The sequence below is a fragment of the Hyla sarda genome, chromosome 6 (assembly GCF_029499605.1).
Source record: "Hyla sarda isolate aHylSar1 chromosome 6, aHylSar1.hap1, whole genome shotgun sequence".
NCBI classification, from domain to species: Eukaryota; Metazoa; Chordata; class Amphibia; order Anura; family Hylidae; genus Hyla; species Hyla sarda.
This window is the reverse complement of record NC_079194.1, coordinates 170,264,927-170,282,315: the sequence shown is the minus strand read 5'-3', so window position 1 is coordinate 170,282,315 and position 17,389 is coordinate 170,264,927. Positions and strand designations below refer to the sequence as shown.

The window sequence follows — 17,389 nt, the reverse complement described above, 5'->3', positions numbered from 1 at the left end:
TGTATCCTGATTTTATCAGATTCAGGATCCAGGAGTTTGAGGTTATTGTTGACCACTGATGAAGAAAAAATCTCAGTCTCCCTCCCACAGGTATCATGTCATTGTTTTTTGGGAGGTTAGGAGGGGTTAAGGATAAAGTCTTTTCCTTTACCCCCTTTTTGGTAGCTCCACCTCCCCGACTCTCCCTTACCTCTAAAGTTTGAGAACTTGTTTCTTGTTTGGGGACGAAAAGTTTTTTGCGGTTGGCTAGGTTTCTCATCAGGAAATTTCTTTTTCCTATCTGCCGCCTTCTCAAGGATGTCGTCCAATGGTTGGCCAAACATTACTTTACATAGACAGGGAACACCACATAATCTAGATGTAGAAGTTTTATCACCTGTCCAGTTTTTAAGCCATAAAGCCAGCCTTGCAGAATTTAAGAGAGCGGCCGATCTAGCGGCCATTCTGACCGTCTCCACTGAGGAGTCTGCAAGAAAACCTGTTGCTAACTTCAACATGGGGATAGATGAAAGAAGATCCTCTCTAGGCGTTTTATTTTCAATATGATCTTCTAATTGAGAAAGCCACACATACAGTGCTCTAGCCACACTAGTGGTGGCGATGTTTGGATTTAACATTGCTGAAGTAGAGTCCCACGTTTTACGTAAGAGCCCCTCCATTTTTCTATCCAATGGGTCTCTCAGCTGAGAGGCATCTTGAAAGGGCAAATACATCATCTTTACAACTTTAGTAACCTGAACCTGATCTTTATCGTCAAAAGGAAACCGAGATCTGAACTCTTTAGGTAGTACCAGTCTCTTCTCCGGCTCCTGCCACTCATCAACAAGAATACTTTTAATATTCTCATGAATGGGAAAGACCATTCTTTTCCAGCTTTAAGGAGAGTCTCAGTATCTTCATTTAGCTGGAGGCTGAACATCTACGACTTTGACCAGACTCTTACTGCCACAAGGAATACCAGGTTGTAAATTAGGCATATAACTAGATGAATACTGAAGAGGGTTACTAGGTAGGTAACCCGTAGCAACAGAAGAAACATTAGCTGGCTCAGCACTGGTGAAAGTCGGATATACATTTACAGCAGACGGAACATTCATGGACGACTGACTGCTAGAAGACGGAATTAACCCCTTAAGGACCAAGGACGTACCGGTACGTCCTTGGTCCTGCTCTTCTGATATAACGCGGGGTTACACAGTAACCCCGCGTCATATCACGGCGGGCCCGGCGTCATAGTGAAGCCGGGACCCGCCTCTAATAGCACGCAGCGCCGATCGCGGCGCCGCGCGCTATTAACCCTTTAGCCGCGCGCTCAGAGCTGAGCCGCGCGGCTAAAAGTGAAAGTGAAAGTTCCCGGCTAGCTCAGTCGGGCTGTTCAGGATAGCCGCGGCTAATCGCGGCATCCCGAACAGCTGACAGGACAGCGGGAGGGCCCCTACCTGCCTCCTCGCTGTCCGATCGCCGAATGACTGCTCAGTGCCCGAGATCCAGGCATGAGCAGTCATGCGGCAGAATCGTTGATCACTGGTTTCTTATGAGAAACCAGTGATCAACATAGAAGATCAGTGTGTGCAGTGTTATAGGTCCCTATGGGACCTATAACACTGCAAAAAAAAAGTGAAAAAAAAAAGTGAATAAAGATCATTTAACTCCTCCCCTATTAAAAGTTTGAATCACCCCCCTTTTCCAATAAAAAAAACAAAAAAACAGTGTAAATAAAAATAAAAATATACATATATGGTATCACCGCGTGCGGAAATGTCCGAATTATAAAAATATATCATTAATTAAACCGCTCGGTCAATGGCGTGCGCGCAAAAAAATTCCAAAGTCCAAAATAGTGCATTTTTGGTCACTTTTTATTTCATTTAAAAATGAATAAAAAGCGATCAATAAGTCCTATCAATGCAAAAATGGTACCGTTAAAAACTTCAGATCACGGCGCAAAAAATGAGCCCTCATACCGCCCCATACACGGAAAAATAAAAAAGTTATAGGGGTCAGAAGATGACAATTTTAAACGTATTAATTTTCCTGCATGTAGTTATGATTTTTTCCAGAAGTCCGACAAAATCAAACCTATATAAGTAGGGTATCATTTTAATCGTATGGACATACAGAATAAAGATAAGGTATAATTTTTACCGAAAAATGTACTACGTAGAAACGGAAGCCCCCAAAAGTTACAAAACAGCGTTTTTTTTTTCAATTTTGTCGCACAATGATTTTTTTTCCCGCTTCACCGTAGATTTTTGGGCAAAATGATTGATGTCATTACAAAGTAGAATTGGTGGCTCAAAAAATAAGCCATCATATGGATTTTTAGGTGCAAATTTGAAAGCGTTATGATTTTTTAAAGGCAAGGAGCAAAAAACGAAAATGCAAAAACGGAAAAATCCCCGGTCCTTAAGGGGTTAAATTAAGTCCGGCCAGAGATGACTATATTTCTTGGCAAATAACTGATCGCATATCTTCAGAAATACTCTGTTTCTCTTCTTGAACCACTTTAGAAATACAATTTTTGCATAATTGTTTTTTTATATGTTTCCGGAAGTTTAGCATAACACAAAACACATTTGCGAAATTTCGCTTTAGGTTTTTGTGAAGGTTCCTTATCTCCCTAAGAAAAGAAGGAACCGCAAATCAGAAGCTAAACAGAGAAGTATTTGCAGCAGAAAATAAGCAGGAAAATACTCAACTGGAGAAACAAGCTGCTCCATAGCATCAGCCTTGGAGGAAGCCTGAGAGTCCATGGTAGTCACAGGCCAATCATAGACAAAGATAACATGGATTTCCCTACCTTTATCCAAACAGGAAATTCAAATTTTGGAGCCTTGTGACGTCACATCCGCCCCGCCAGCACCTCCTTACAGCCCGGAAGTTCCTATTCGCGTTCAAAGCGCCCGGCTTCCCCCGGACAGAATTAAGCGCTCCACACCCACGCAGCATCCCACGGGGGAAGCCAGGCAGCAGCAGTCCATACACCACTACAGACCCCAGGAGAGAGCCGACAGCTCACAGAGCCCCCGCCGACAGTCCCCTGAAGCGCCGCCGACCCCAAGGAGCCGGCACAGAGATACATGTAGCCCGCGCGAGCACATGGGTGGAGGATACCGCAGTATCCTTAGCGTGGGGACATATAGCTCCCAGGAGCGCAGTCTCCCACGCACCCAGAGGCCGGGACAAGTCCCAGCGACTAAGGGGAAGAAATGGGTTAGGGGCTCCAGAGGAGACCGCAACCCTCCCCAGGGAAAAGATAAAAATAAGAGTAAAGAAACCCGAAGTCCACAACAGACCCGGAGCTCTGTCCTGGACCTAATAGGAACAGGAAAACACTGAGGAATGGTGGGAGGGGAGGGGCTTTTAAACTCTCTGTTCCTGTTCTCATTAGGTCCAAGGGGACCATCTCTCTGGTGGCTGTCATGGTGGACGAGGAATAAAAATTATTCCTCCATCCTCTTAAGGTTTATCAAGTTGAGCCAGCTTGTTGAAATGTATGAGGCAACACACAGCTCTCTGCCCCTCTCTGTAATATAATGCTGTAGAAAGTGACTGGGAGGTTAATGGCTGCAGTAAAATATATTTTCTGTGCAAAAACACACTGCTCTCTGTCCACCAGAACACTGATGTGACTAGGAGGTGAAACACTACTGGAAAAAGCTTTTCTGTGTGAAACACACACACACACACACACACACACACACACACAGGATGTCCGTCCTATCTCTCTGCAGTGAAAGGAGGAAATGATGATCCTAATATGGCTGCCGATTATACAGGCTGATTGGCTGCATCCTGCATGTGATTCAGGGTCATCCCGCCTTCCTGCCTTCCCAGAGTTCCTTGCCCCATGTCCTTACTTGTGGATCCGCCATTTTAGATGCCCTGGAGCCTGGACCACACTAAATGGAGTTTAATAAAGCGAGCCGCGCGATAGAATCGCGGCGATATTCGAATTTGTAGCGAATCAAATTTTTCATGAAATTTGTAACGAATTCGGATTCATCAGCTTCAATTCATTCATCTCTAGCTGGTACCATCCAGCCAATCACAGCTCTCTGCGGGAAATATGAATAGGTGTAATTAATATATATATATAGCAGTGCAGGGGACCTTCGAAGTGCGGTCGGTCGCCCGCTTCTATACATTATACAGGGGGATCGCAACAGGTGTCAGAAGTGACACTCGCTGCGATCTGTCAATAAGTAAATGTACTACGACTCCCAACCTGGAACAGTGTGTTCCATGCTGGGAGTAGTAGTACTACCTAAAAAAGTAAAAAAAGAAAGAAAAAAAATAAGTAAAAAAAAAAGTTTTAAAAAGAACACACTTTATTCAACAAATTATTAAACTACATTATTTATAAAAAGTTTAACAAAATTAATTATAACAAATATATTATTTTTCCATTTAAATGGCCCCTTTCTAAATTTTTATTATTGTCGGCTACATTTTTATTTCCTTGCCCGCCCACACCAAGTTATCTCCATCACTTTTTTGGATCACTAAAAAGTCCATGAATAAAAACCGCCTGCAAAAACTCCAAAGTTAAAACCCACATGGCGTTTTTCTTGACGTTTTTCACTCCCATAGACTTCTATGGGAGGAAAATGCCAAGATCTTCCCGAAAAAACGCCAAATTCTCAACAAGAGGTCGTTTTTGAAAAACTGAAAATAGCAGAAAAACGACAAAAGGATTAAAAATAACCCCAAGTGGATTTGGCACTTTGCACTTCACTGTTGACTTGCAGCTAATATCTGGCCACAACGTTTTTTCACAGAAAAAAACACAGTGTGGCAAAATGGGCATTTTTATCTGCGTTTTTGCCTGAAAAACCTCAGTGGAATTTTAGCCTAAGGGACTATTACATGTAACCTTGTGGTTGCATACACTGAAAAATGCATACACTGAAGAACAGCATTGACCAGGGTTGTCAGTGCTCCATTAGTGCAGACTGCTGAGGCTGCCTGCACTGTTGGAGGGTAGATCGGATGAGCTGGAGAAAGGTAGGAACCCTCTGTCCGTCATTGCAGCTGATCGGGACCCAACTTTTTTTTTTTTTTTTTTTTTTTGCAGTTGTCCCAATTAGCTCCCTCAGCTAGTCGGCAACTATTTCCCACATTTAGATGTCTCAATTAGAGATGAGCGAATTTACAGTGAATTCGATTTGTCACGAACTTCTCGGCTCGGCAGTTGATGACTTATCCTGCATAAATTAGTTCAGCTTTCAGGTGCTCCGGTGGGCTGGAAAAGGTGGATACAGTCCTAGGAAAGAGTCTCCTAGGACTGTATCCACCTTTTCCAGCCCACGGGAGCACCTGAAAGCTGAACTAATTTATGCAAGATAAGTCATCAACTGCCGAGAAGTTCGTGACGAATCGAATTTACTGTAAATTCGGTCATCTCTAGTCTCAATCAACTTTAATTACAGTGTCTTAAGGGTTAATGACGGATATCAGTCATTATAGAAGCCAGAACCCACAAGGTAAGCGTGCTCAGCTCCTAGGCGAAGAAAGCAATCTGCTTTGGGCAAATGCATCACTTTTCCTCTGTTCAGGTTTTGATAAATCTCCCTAACTATATTGCTGGAAAACTGCTTTAACCACTTTTAACCTGTACGCCCTTGTTCCGATCCCCTTCTATAATGCAGGCTCAGTGATAGCAAGGTGGTCCCTGCAACAGGGCATTAACCCCACAGACGCCATAGACGCTGCAATAAAAGTTGATTGTGATATCTAAAATGTAAAAAAATAAAATAAAAAATAAAATAAACATCCTGGCAGCTCAGTGGAGCTGATCGGGACCACCACAGTAAAAATCCAATTAACACTGATCTATGCTATGGCATAGCATTGAACAGTTTATGCAATCTTAAGGACTATAAAAAATAGTGCAAAAAAAAAAAAAAAGTTAAAATAAATTCAATAAATGTGACTTAACCCCTTCCCTAATAAAAGTGTTAATCATTCCCCTTTTACCATTTAAAAATCAAATAAAAAAAAATTAATATGTAAACAAACATAAAACATAAAATATGTGGTATCGCCGTGTGCATAAATGTCCGAACTATAAAAATATGTTAATCTAACCACACGGTCAATGGCGTATACGTAAAATAAATACCAAAGTCCAAAATTGCATATTTTTGTTCACTTTGGATGCTTATTTAAAAAAATTTTAGGGTACACAATCAAAACATAAATGGTACGGATTAAAACAAAAAATCATGTTATAATTTTTTAAAAGAAGAAAAACAAAATAAAACCTATATCAGTTGGGGATCATTTTAATCATATTGACCTACTGAATAAATATAAGGTGTCATTTTTACCGAAAAGTGCAAAAGTGTAGAATCGGAAGCCCCCAAAAGTTTTTTTTTCAATTTTGCCCCACAAATATTTTTTTCTTGGGTTCACCGTAGATTGTGGTGAAATTATTGATTACAAAGTAAAATTAGTGGCACAAAAAACAAGCCCTCATATGGGTCTGTAGGTGGAAAATTGAAAGAGTTATGATTTTTAGAAGATGAGGTAGAAAAAACGAGTGTAAAAAAAAAGTGTAAAAATGAAACACGGTGTCCTTAAGGGGTTAAGCCAGCCAAAGAAAAGTGACGGCTGACAGCCAACCATTCTGTTTTTTTCAGTAGGAAGAATAAGATTTTGGGAAAAACAATAGGATTAAAAAGGATACAATTAGAGGATACTGGTCAGTCGCTATAGACATTAGATTGGTTGGCCCCCACCTCTTCCAGCAAATATAAATTGTTGCCATTTTTAAAGCACAGTTACAGTTCACTGAACCAAGATACATGTTGCTATAAGTCCTCCTCAGTTTCCCTCAAAATAAAGATAGATTAAGGATAACAGGGATACATCAGGTGACTTTTTTTTTTCCAGCTGTGACTCTATCCCATTTTGATTCGGCTCTTACTGCCTAGAGGCCAATTTAGAATAAAGCACAAAAAGAAATTGTATAAATCAATCACTGGAAAATACATCCCGTCCCGCACCCTCTTATCCATTTCACTGCCTAAGGAGAACAAGAATTAGACTAATCTTTTCATTGGAAGAATACCCTTGAAACAAAGTGCTGGATGCTGCTGTCTGTCACTCTGACAGAGATTTGCATAGTCTATTTCAGAGAGTGGGAAAGAGGGTGCGATCACAGCTATGGCCAAAGATACTTTCCACATTAAAAGCCATTAACAATGCACATTTGATGGAGTGTAGGTTTGCATGAATTATTTATTACGTCAAGCAAAAGCTTGGATACATTTGCTTCCAGCTTCATTGGGAGGTAAAAAAAAATAAAGAAGTCTTGAACATGGTATCAGGTCAGTTATGTACATTTTAACCCCTTAAGGACCCAGGGCATATCTGCACGTCCGTGGGAATTCCGGTCCCTGCCGCGTGGGGACCCAACTGGGATGCCTGCTGAAATTGTTCAGCAGGCATTCCGTGACATCCCGTGACAATCCCCCCCCATGTCAGTGATTTCACACCGGCGATTTGCTGCGATTCCGGTCATATGGGTAACGTGTGACCCGATGATCCAGAGTTAGATGGTGATCGGCGGAGTTAGATGGCAATCACCTCCTGTACTTGGGGGGGGACAGATGGCGATCCCATTACCCCCCCCCCCCAGGAGCACTGCTATTGGTCGGAAAATTGTCCAACCAATAGCAGCCAGCAGAGGAGGGGGTTAATGTCCCCTTCTCTTAGCTCTGCTCGCCCCCTGCGTGCAGTCAGCGGGCAGAGCTGAAAGAGAGAGCCAGGGACTCCCCCCTCTGCCGAGATCTGATAGATTCCTAATAGGTCCTCAAGGGTCCTCCGCAGATTTTTTTAAGTGCGACCCGGGCCTATTAGGGGTTCGAGGCACTGCTTTTGGCCCCAGCGTGTTTTTTTTTTAAATATAACATTTATAACATGTAATTTATAATCACACACCATTATATATAAAGTTCACACAAACACACACTACACATGTCCTCTACCAGACCCCGTTTTACAGTATGGCCATTAACTGGCACTGACATCAGTGCCGCTTAAGAATATTCATCCCCCCCTCCCTCCAGTTCTCCCTCTTTGCCGCTCCTAACTGGGGGGAGGGGGGATGAATATTCATAAGTGGCGCTGACGTCAGTGCCAGTTAAGCGCAGAAGCCCCGCCCGTGCCAGTTAAAGGAAAATTTCAACAGATAATAAAAACTACAATTGCGGGAGAATGGCGCGCAGATTCGGACAAGGTAGGGCTCATTTTAATCAGCGTCTCCCGCACTATCCACCAGTACTAGTGTGGATAGTGAGGGAGAAAACAAGTGACAGTTTTACTTTTAATTTTTCTTACCTCCCCCTCCCTCATCATTCCCCCTTTTCCCTGCTTTTTATAGGTTTTAATTTATTTTTTCATTACCTGGCTGCGCTTCGGTAGGCCAGGTCAGGCGGGGGGGGGGGGGGGGGGTGGGGGGGGGGGTGTCTTGCGGACTATGGTCAGTGAAGCAGATCAGTGACATCACTTAATTTCCTGTAGTCGCCGCACTCCGAACTCTGACTAGTGGCGGTTACAGGAGATGAAAAGTGACGTCACTGATGCTGCGCAGAGAAGCCGGGAGAGGACGTCACTTATCTGCTTCACTGACCGCAGCCCATAAGACAGCCGAAGCGCAGCCAGGTAAGGAAAATAGAAAAAAAATATGAAAAGCAGGGGAAAGGGGGAATGATGAGGGAGGGGAAAAATAGCATAGGACAGTGGTCTTCAACATGCGGACCTCCAGATGTTGCAAAACTACAGCTCCCAGCATGCCCGGACAGCCGTTGGCTGTTCGGGCATGCTGGGAGTTGTAGTTTTGCAACATCTTGAGATCCGCAGGTTGAAGACCACTGGCATAGGAGGAACATAATGGGGTGATGAGACAGGGTGGGGGGGGATGATGAGACAGGGTACAGGATCAACATCCTGTACGGAACATACTATGCAATACTGAATCACTGGGTATATATGTAATAGTATGCCAAATTAGCCAGTAAAGCAATAGAATACCTACAAGGGACTAAATGTCCACAAAAGTCCAGTTATGATGTGGTATTGGGTAAGCACAGATAAAACTATAGCTTATAACCATTCACTGAACAAAGATGAAAAATATGTATATGATTGGGCATGATGTGAGATAAGATAAGATAACATATCCTAGATCTGAATGAACTAATCGTATGAAATACTTTAGTCTTTACATAGTTAAATGTGATAACAAAATCACACAAAAATTATCAATGGAAATCAAATTATCAACCCATGGAGGTCTGGATATGGAGTCATACTCAAAATCAAAGTGGAAAACCACACTACAGGCTGATCGAACTTTGATGTAATGTCATTAAAACAAGTCAAAATGAGGCTCAGTAGTGTGTGTGGCCCCCACGTGCCCATATGACCTCCCTACAACGCCTGGGCATGCTCCTGATGAGGTGGCGGATGTTCTCCTGAGGGATGTCCTCCCAGACCTGGACTAAAGCATCCACCAACTCCTGGACAGTCTGTGGTGCAACGTGACGTTGGTGGATGGAGCGAGACATGATGTCTCAGATGTGCTCAATCTGATTCAGGTCTGGGGAAAGTCCATAGCATCAATGCCTTCCTGACACTCCAGCCACATGAGGTCTAGCATTGTCTTGCATTAGGAGGAACCCTGGGCCAACCGCACCAGCATATGGTCTCACAAGGGGTCTGAGGATCTCATCTCGGTACCTAATGGCAGTCAGGCTACCTCTGACAAGCACATGGAGGGCTGTGCGCCCGCCGCCCCCCCCCCCCCCCCCCCCAAAAGAAATGCCACTCCACACCATTACTGACCCACCGACAAACCGGTCATGCTGGAGGATGTTGCAGGAAGCAGAACATTCTCCACGGCGTCTCCCGACTGTCTCTTGCCACAGCTCGCATTGATGTGCCATCCTGGATGAGCTGCACTACCTGAGCCACTTGTGTGGGTTGTAGACTCAGTCTCATGCAACCACTAGAGTGAAAGCACCGCCAGGATTTAAAAGTGACCAAAACATCAGCCAAGAAGCATAGGAACTGAGAAGTGGTCTGGGGTCACCACCTGCAGAACCACTACTTTATTGGGGGTGTCTTGCTAATTGCCTATATTGTCCACCTGTTGTCTGTTCCATTTGCACAATAGCATGTGAAATTGATTGTCAATCAGTGTGGCTTCCTGAGTGGACAGTGTGATTTCACAGAAGTGTGATTGACTTTGAGTTACATTGAGTTGTTTAAGTGTTCCCTTTATTTTTTTGAGCAGTGCACATAGTGTTGGAGATGTATCAAAGTTTTTACCCCTGTTTTGTGTGTATTTTTTGCGCAAAACTTTGCACAAGCCCTTTTTTTTTGCACAAGTTTTGGTAGCGCATGTCCTCCAGATGTGGCTGAATCAGGGTACCTTGGAGTGACATCTATAGTACACATGGATTTATTAACTGCGTACTTTTCCTTTACACCAAAAATTTTGCCGCAAGAGCTGTTTTTTTGCGCAAATATAAGCCATCTTGGACTTAACGTAGCAAGATGCTCTAAATCATCTATTCTATTTTCCAAAGAGTGGATTGAGGAGATTACTACATTTACCCGCAATTTATGAAGCTTATTGCGCTTGATTGATAAATTTAGCGCTTCTGCACATAATTTAGAATTCGGGAAAAGGGGTAAAATGCTTCTACCATACACAAATAATGATACATGTCCCCCAGTGAGTGTAGGGTCACATGCTGCATATACAATGCAAATTTTGCTGCGTCTTTGCTACCCATTGACTTCAATGGGTAGAAAAATATGCAGCAGAATATACGCAGCAAAGTTTGCAGCGCATATGCTACGTGGGACGCTACCCTGAAATAGTCTGTCAGCACAGACCAGCCCTTTGGAGCACCAAATTGTTTCACCCTTAATGCTTCTTAAGGGTCAATCTCTGATTTGCTGAATTAGACTTGGGCTGAAACCTCTAAATATTTACTGGAGGCCACAATTTCCCTCAAGTTTTGTAACTAAAAAGGAATCATCAATTCCTAATATGCACCAGACTATGACTACTGTTCCTTTGTTTTCATTTGGCATCTACTATTTGTCAGAGTGTACCCTGACCTAAAATGGGTAAAAATTTTACATATATCAACCAATCCGGTCATGGAAATGACGACAAGAGGTGCCTCTGATGGCCATCACACTGCCGTGGGCTAACGGCAGTCTGAAAGTAGCCCAAGTATAACCGTGGAAGGAGCACAGAATATTAATTTCAGGAGAGGCATGTGTGGATTTTGTCAACTCAAATCCTTACACTTTATTCCTGCTTCGAACAAAACTTCCAAATCATGCATGCATTCACACTACGTTTTGGGCATACGTCTACCAGATCCGGTGCAGGGTTTATAAAAACAGCCACTGCCGTGCCTCCGCCGGACCGATGCCGCATCCAATTCATTTAAATGAGCCAGCCAGTGTCATATTTGTGACGCCGGTTGGCTCATTTTTGTACCACATCCGGTTTTGTTGCTGGAATAAAAACGGTAGTATTCAGCGGTTTTCAGTCCAGCAATAAAACTGATACAGTGCAAAGATGAGCCAACCGGAGTACCAATCTGACCCTGTCCAGCTCATTTAAATAAATTGGAAGTGGCACGGATGGTTTTTAAATTTACCACCAAATCTGGTAACTGTATACCCAGAATGTAGTGTGAATGCCCCCTCAGCTTTAGAAGTTTTGTTTGAAGCAGGAATAAAGTGTAAGGATATGAGGGCCAAATAGTAGTAGCTAGACAGCTGGGTTAGAGCATCTCCAAAAACAGCAGGGCATTTGGGATGTTCCCAGTGCAGAGGTCAATAACTACTTAACGTAGTCCATAAAAAGTACAACCTGCAAACTTTTCACAGGGTCATTGTGCCCAAGGCTGACCCATGTGAGGAGTAAGAGTTAGCCCATCTGGTCCAATCCCACAGAAGATCAACTGCACCAAAAATTGCTTAAAATTTATAGAGGTATTCTAATATCTTTAATCACAGAGGCAGTAGTGTGTTCAGAACATCAGGGTAAATAAAGAAGGAATGGCAGGGACTGGTGCACAGGCATTGGTGCTGCCAAAGTTCATTATTTTACAGCCCTAGCAGTCAGCAGTTTGTTTTTTAAAGGGAATCTGACAACTCCATAGCTGCAGACACCGGCAATGGATTTAAAGTGACTTTAACCTCTTCAGGACATAGGGCGTATGGATACGCCCTGCATTCCGAGTCCTTAAGGACCGAGGGCGTATCCATACGCCCGTGGGAATTCCGGTCCCCACCGCTAGCCGGTTGGGGACCGGAGCCGGATGCCTGCTGAAATCGTTCAGCAGGCATCCCGGCATATCGCCCAGGGGGGTCATTATGTCCCCCCAGTCCAGCGATCTGCGGCTATTCCGGGTCAATCGGGTCTCCAGTGACCCGGAATTACAGGCTGTTCGGGGATGTCTCTGACGGCCCCGAACAGCTCGAGCCTGCAGGGGTGAGGTGGCACTGGTGCCACCTCACGATCGCCCTGATTCGTCGGCCGGATTACCGGCCGACCAAGCAGGGCGCCTGCTGCGGGTGTCACTCCCGCACCCGCTCCGCCCCTCTTCTGGAGGACGTGAGCGGGAAGAAGACCCCGGGTGCTGGGGACCCCGATCCCCGGCGTCCATGTTTGGATCGGGGCCCCAGGAGCGACGGCGGCGGCGAGGGACTCATGCGACGGAGCAGCAGCAGGTGGTGAGTTACAGCCTCCTGCTGTTGCTTAGCAACAGCTTCCAGCATGCAAAAAGGGCATGCTGGGAGCTGTAGTTATGCAACAGCAGGAGGCAGACCACGACAACTCCCAGCATTCCCTTATGGGCATGCTGGGACTTATGGTTTTGCAACAGCTGGAGGCAAATTTTTTCTATAAATTAGTGTACCTTCAGCTGTTGTATAACTACAACTCCCAGCTTGCACAAACAGCTAAAGTGCATGCTGGGAGTTGTAGTGGTGCATCTGCTGGTTGCATAACTACAACTCCCAGCATGCCCGTTGGCTGTCGGTGACTGCTGAGAGTTGTAGTTTTGCAACAGCTGAAGGCACACTGGTTGTGAAACTCAGTTTTTTTTTTTACCTAACTCAGTGTTTCACGACCGGTGTGCCTCCAGCTGTTGCAAACTCCAACTCTCAGCAGTCAATGTACACCATGCACCGTACATGCTGGGAGTTGTAGTTTTGCAACAGCTGGAGGCACACGGGTTGTGAAAAACTGAGTTAGGTCACAAACTCAGTGATACATAACCAGTGTGCCTACAGTTGTTGCAAAACTACAACTCTCAGCAGTCACCGACAGCCAACGGCATGCTGGGAGTTGTAGTTATGCAACAGCTGGATGTCCCCCCCCTGCCAATGTGAACATACAGGGTACACTCACATGGGCGGAGGATTACAGTAAGTATCTGGCTGCAAGTTTGAGCTGCCGCAAATTTTCTGCTGCAGCTCAAACTGCCAGCGAGAAACTACTGTGAACCCCCGCCCGTGTGACTGTACCCTAAAAACACTACACTACACTACCACAAAATAAAAAGTAAAAAACACTACATATACACATACCCCTACACAGCCCCCTCCCCTCCCCAATAAAAAACATCTGGTACGCCACTGTTTCCAAAATGGAGCCTCCAGCTGTTGCAAAACAACTACTCCCAGTATTGCCAGATAGCCACTGACTGTCCAGGCATGCTGGGAGTTTTACAACAGCTGGAGGCACCCTGTTTGGGAATCACTGGCGTAGAATACCCCTATGTCCACCCCTATGCAAGTCCCTAATTTAGGCCTCAAATGCGCAAGGCGCTCTCACTTTGGAGCCCTGTCGTATTTCAAGGCAACAGTTTAGGGTCACATATGGGGTATCGCCGTACTCGGGAGAAATTGTGTTACAAATTTTGGGGGGTATTTTCTGCTTTTACCCTTTTTAAAAATGTAAACTTTTTGGGAAAACAAGCATTTTAGGTAAAAAATGCAAAAGTCGTGAAACACCTGTGGGGTATAAAGGTTCACTTAACCCCTTGTTTCGTTCCCCGAGGGGTCTAGTTTCCAAAATGGTATGCCATGTGGTTTTTTTTTGCTGTCCTGGCACCATAGGGGCTTCCTAAATGCAGCATGCCCCCAGAGCAAAATTTGCTTTCAAAAAGCCAAATGTGACTCCTTCACTTCCGAGACCTGTAGTGCGCCAGCAGAGAACTTTTCACCCCCATATGGGGTGTTTTCTGAATCGGGAGAAATTGGGCTTCAAATTTTTAGGGGTATTTTCTGCTATTACCCTTTTAAAAATTAAACATTTTTGGGAAAACAAGCATTTTAGGTAAAAATTATTATTTTTTTTACATTTGCAAAAGTCATGAAACACCTGTGAGGTATTAAGGTTCACTTTATCCCATGTTACGTTCCCCAAGGGGTCTAGTTTCCAAAATGGTATGCCATGTGTTTTTTTTTGCTGTTCTGGCACCATTAGGGCTTCCTAAATGCAACATGCCCGCCAAAAACCATTTCAGAAAAACGTACTCTCCAAAATCCCCTTGTCGCTCCTTCCATTCTGAGCAATCTACTGCGCCCGCCGAACACTTTACATAGACATATGAGGTATGTCCTTACTCAAGAGAAATTGGGCTACAAAGACAAGTAAAAATTTTGTCCTTTTACCCCTTGTAAAAATTCAAAAATTGGGTCTACAAGAACATGCGAGTGTAAAAAATTAAGATTGAGAATTTTCTCCTTCACTTTGCTGCTATTCGTGTGAAACACCTAAAGGGTTAAAACGCTAACTGAATGTCATTTTGAATACTTTGGGGGGTGTAATTTTTATAATGGGGTCATTTATGGGGTATTTCTAATATGAAGACCCTTCAAATCCACTTCAAACCTGAACTGGTCCCAGAAAAATACTGAGTTTGAAAATTTTGTGAAAAATCGGAAAATTGCTGCTGACCGTTGAAGCCCTCTGGCGTCTTCCAAAAGTAAAAACACGTCAATTTTATGATGCAAACATAAAGTAGACATATTGTATATGTGAACCAAAAAAAATGTATTTGTAATAATATCCATTTTCCTTACAAGCAGAAAGCTTCAAAGTTAGAAAAATGCAAAATTTTCAAATTTTTCATCAAATTTACGGATTTTTCACCAAGAAAGGATGCAAGTATCGACAAAAATTTACCACTATGTTAAAGTAGAATATGTCACGAAAAAACAATCTCGGAATCAGAATGTTAACTAAAAGCATTCCAGAGTTATTAATGTTTAAAGTGACAGTGGTCAGATGTGCAAAAAACGCTCCGGTCCTTAAGGCCAAAATGGGCTCCGTCCTGAAGGGGTTAAAGGGGTACTCCACCGCTAGACATCTTATCCCCTATCCAAAGGATAGGGGATAAGATGTCAGATCGCCAGGGTCCCGCTGCTGGGAACCCCGGGGATCGCTGCTGCAGCACCCCGCTATCATTACTGCGCAGAGCGAGATCGCTCTGCACGTAATGACGGGCAATACAGGGGCCCGGAGCATCGTTACGTCACGGCTCCGCCCCTCGTGACATCACGGCCCGCCCCATCAATACAAGTATATTGGAAGGGGGCGTGGCGGTCTTCACGCCCCCTGCCAGACTTGCATTAAGGGAACGGGCCGTGATGTCATGAGGGGCAGAGCCATGACGTCACGCTGCTCCGGCCCCTGTATCGCCCGTCATTACGCACAGAGCGAACTCGCTCTGTGCAGTAATGATGGTGGGGTGCCGCAGCGGCGATCCCCGGGGTCCCCAGCAGCGGGACCGCGGCGATGTAACATCTTATCCAGTATCCTTTGGATAGGGGATAAGATGCCAGGGGCGGAGTACCCCTTTAAATGTCACAGAGGCAGCACATCTCTCCACTCCCTCATCCTGCCCTTCAAGATTGATGTACAAAGACTCTGCTTCCAGCATGGAGCCCTATACATCATTCAGTGGAAACAAAGTGAGAAAGGGACGACGGAGGAGTGCTGGTTCAGCTCAGCACTGCCTATATGACACTTCAGCTACAAAGAAATAAAGCTATTTTATGAATGCAGAAAGAGAAATCCATCAAGATAAAATGGTATGGCTGCCCGGGCTTGCTGGGAGTTGTAGTTTTGAAACATCTGGAGGTTGAAGACCACTGTATCAGACATTGACAAGCGGTGATGATGAAGGGGTGGGGGGCTGATGACGTGGTGATGATGAAGGGGGGTGTGATGATGACAAGGGGATGATGAAGGGGGGGTGGGATAATGACAAGGGGATGATGAAGGGGGGTGTGGGATGATGACAAGGGGATGATGAAGGGGGTGTGGGATGATGACAAGGGGATGATGACAGGCAGTGATGATGAAGGGGGGGGGATGATGACAGGCGGTGATGATGAAGGGGGGATGATGACAGGGTGATGATGATGAGGGTGTTAATGACGGGGGTCTGGATGATGACAGGGGGGATGATTTATTTCCCACCCTAGGCTTATAGTCGAGTCAATAACTTTTCCTGGGTTTTTGGGGTGAAAATAGGGGCCTCGGCTTATATTTGGGTCAGCTTATACTCAAGTATATACGGTAGACTACTGGTAAGGGAAACAATGGAGCATATAAGTATTAAAAGGCAAATGTTGCCACAGCAGCTCCTTCATACAACAAATAACCATAGGGGAGATTTATCAAAATCTGTGGAGAGGAAAAGGTGACCAGTTGCCTATAGCAACCAATTGGATTGCATCTTTTTTTAAAAGGCCTCTGAAAAATGAAAGCAGCAATCTGATTGGTTGCTATGAGCAACTGATCAACTTTTCCTCTGCACAGGTTTTGATAAATCTCCCCCATTTCCTTTTTTGTACGCAGACAGAAAACCTGCCCTGAATATGTCCAACTGTGACAGGTTCAAAACTTGTTAAAGTTCCCCAATAAAATATGTATTATAATTATAACTAGCTGAGTACCCAGCGCTGCCCGGTTTTTCCTACCTTATCCTTGTGGGGGAGGAAAAGCAACAAGAGGAGGAAGCTTCGGTCCTCATATCTTGTCCTCATACCCCGAAACCATATCCCCCTCCTCATATCGTGACCCCAAATCCCCTCCTCACATCCCATCCCCATTTGTAATCCCCACATCCCATCCCCATATCCTGTCCTCAGGTGGGGTTGAGTTGTGGTAAAGATGTTGTGAGCTGAAAATAAAAGGGGTGTGGCTTAAAGGGTGGGCTTTTCTTTGCAAGATGGGGGATGAAATGCGGGGGGGGGTGGGCTTGCCAGTCGGCCTAATGCATTCATCAGGAGATGCAGAGCTTGAGGAGTAAGGCACCAGAAGTCCTATATA

At 44.5% G+C, this 17,389-nt stretch overlaps 1 protein-coding gene across 4 annotated transcripts in view; it reads right to left on the bottom strand.

Moving 5' to 3' along the window:
- CHST8 (carbohydrate sulfotransferase 8) overlaps positions 1 to 17,389 on the bottom strand; it is a 765,708-nt gene that overhangs the window by 719,900 nt on the left and 28,419 nt on the right. Inside the window, exon 1 of one of the 4 annotated variants that reach the window (XM_056525791.1) lies at positions 17,038 to 17,059. The exons of the other annotated variants lie outside the window; for them this stretch is intronic. The gene's annotated coding sequence lies outside the window, so the exon portion shown is untranslated. Of the gene's footprint in view, positions 1 to 17,037; positions 17,060 to 17,389 lie in introns of those variants that run through there. 4 annotated transcript variants of the gene reach the window in all.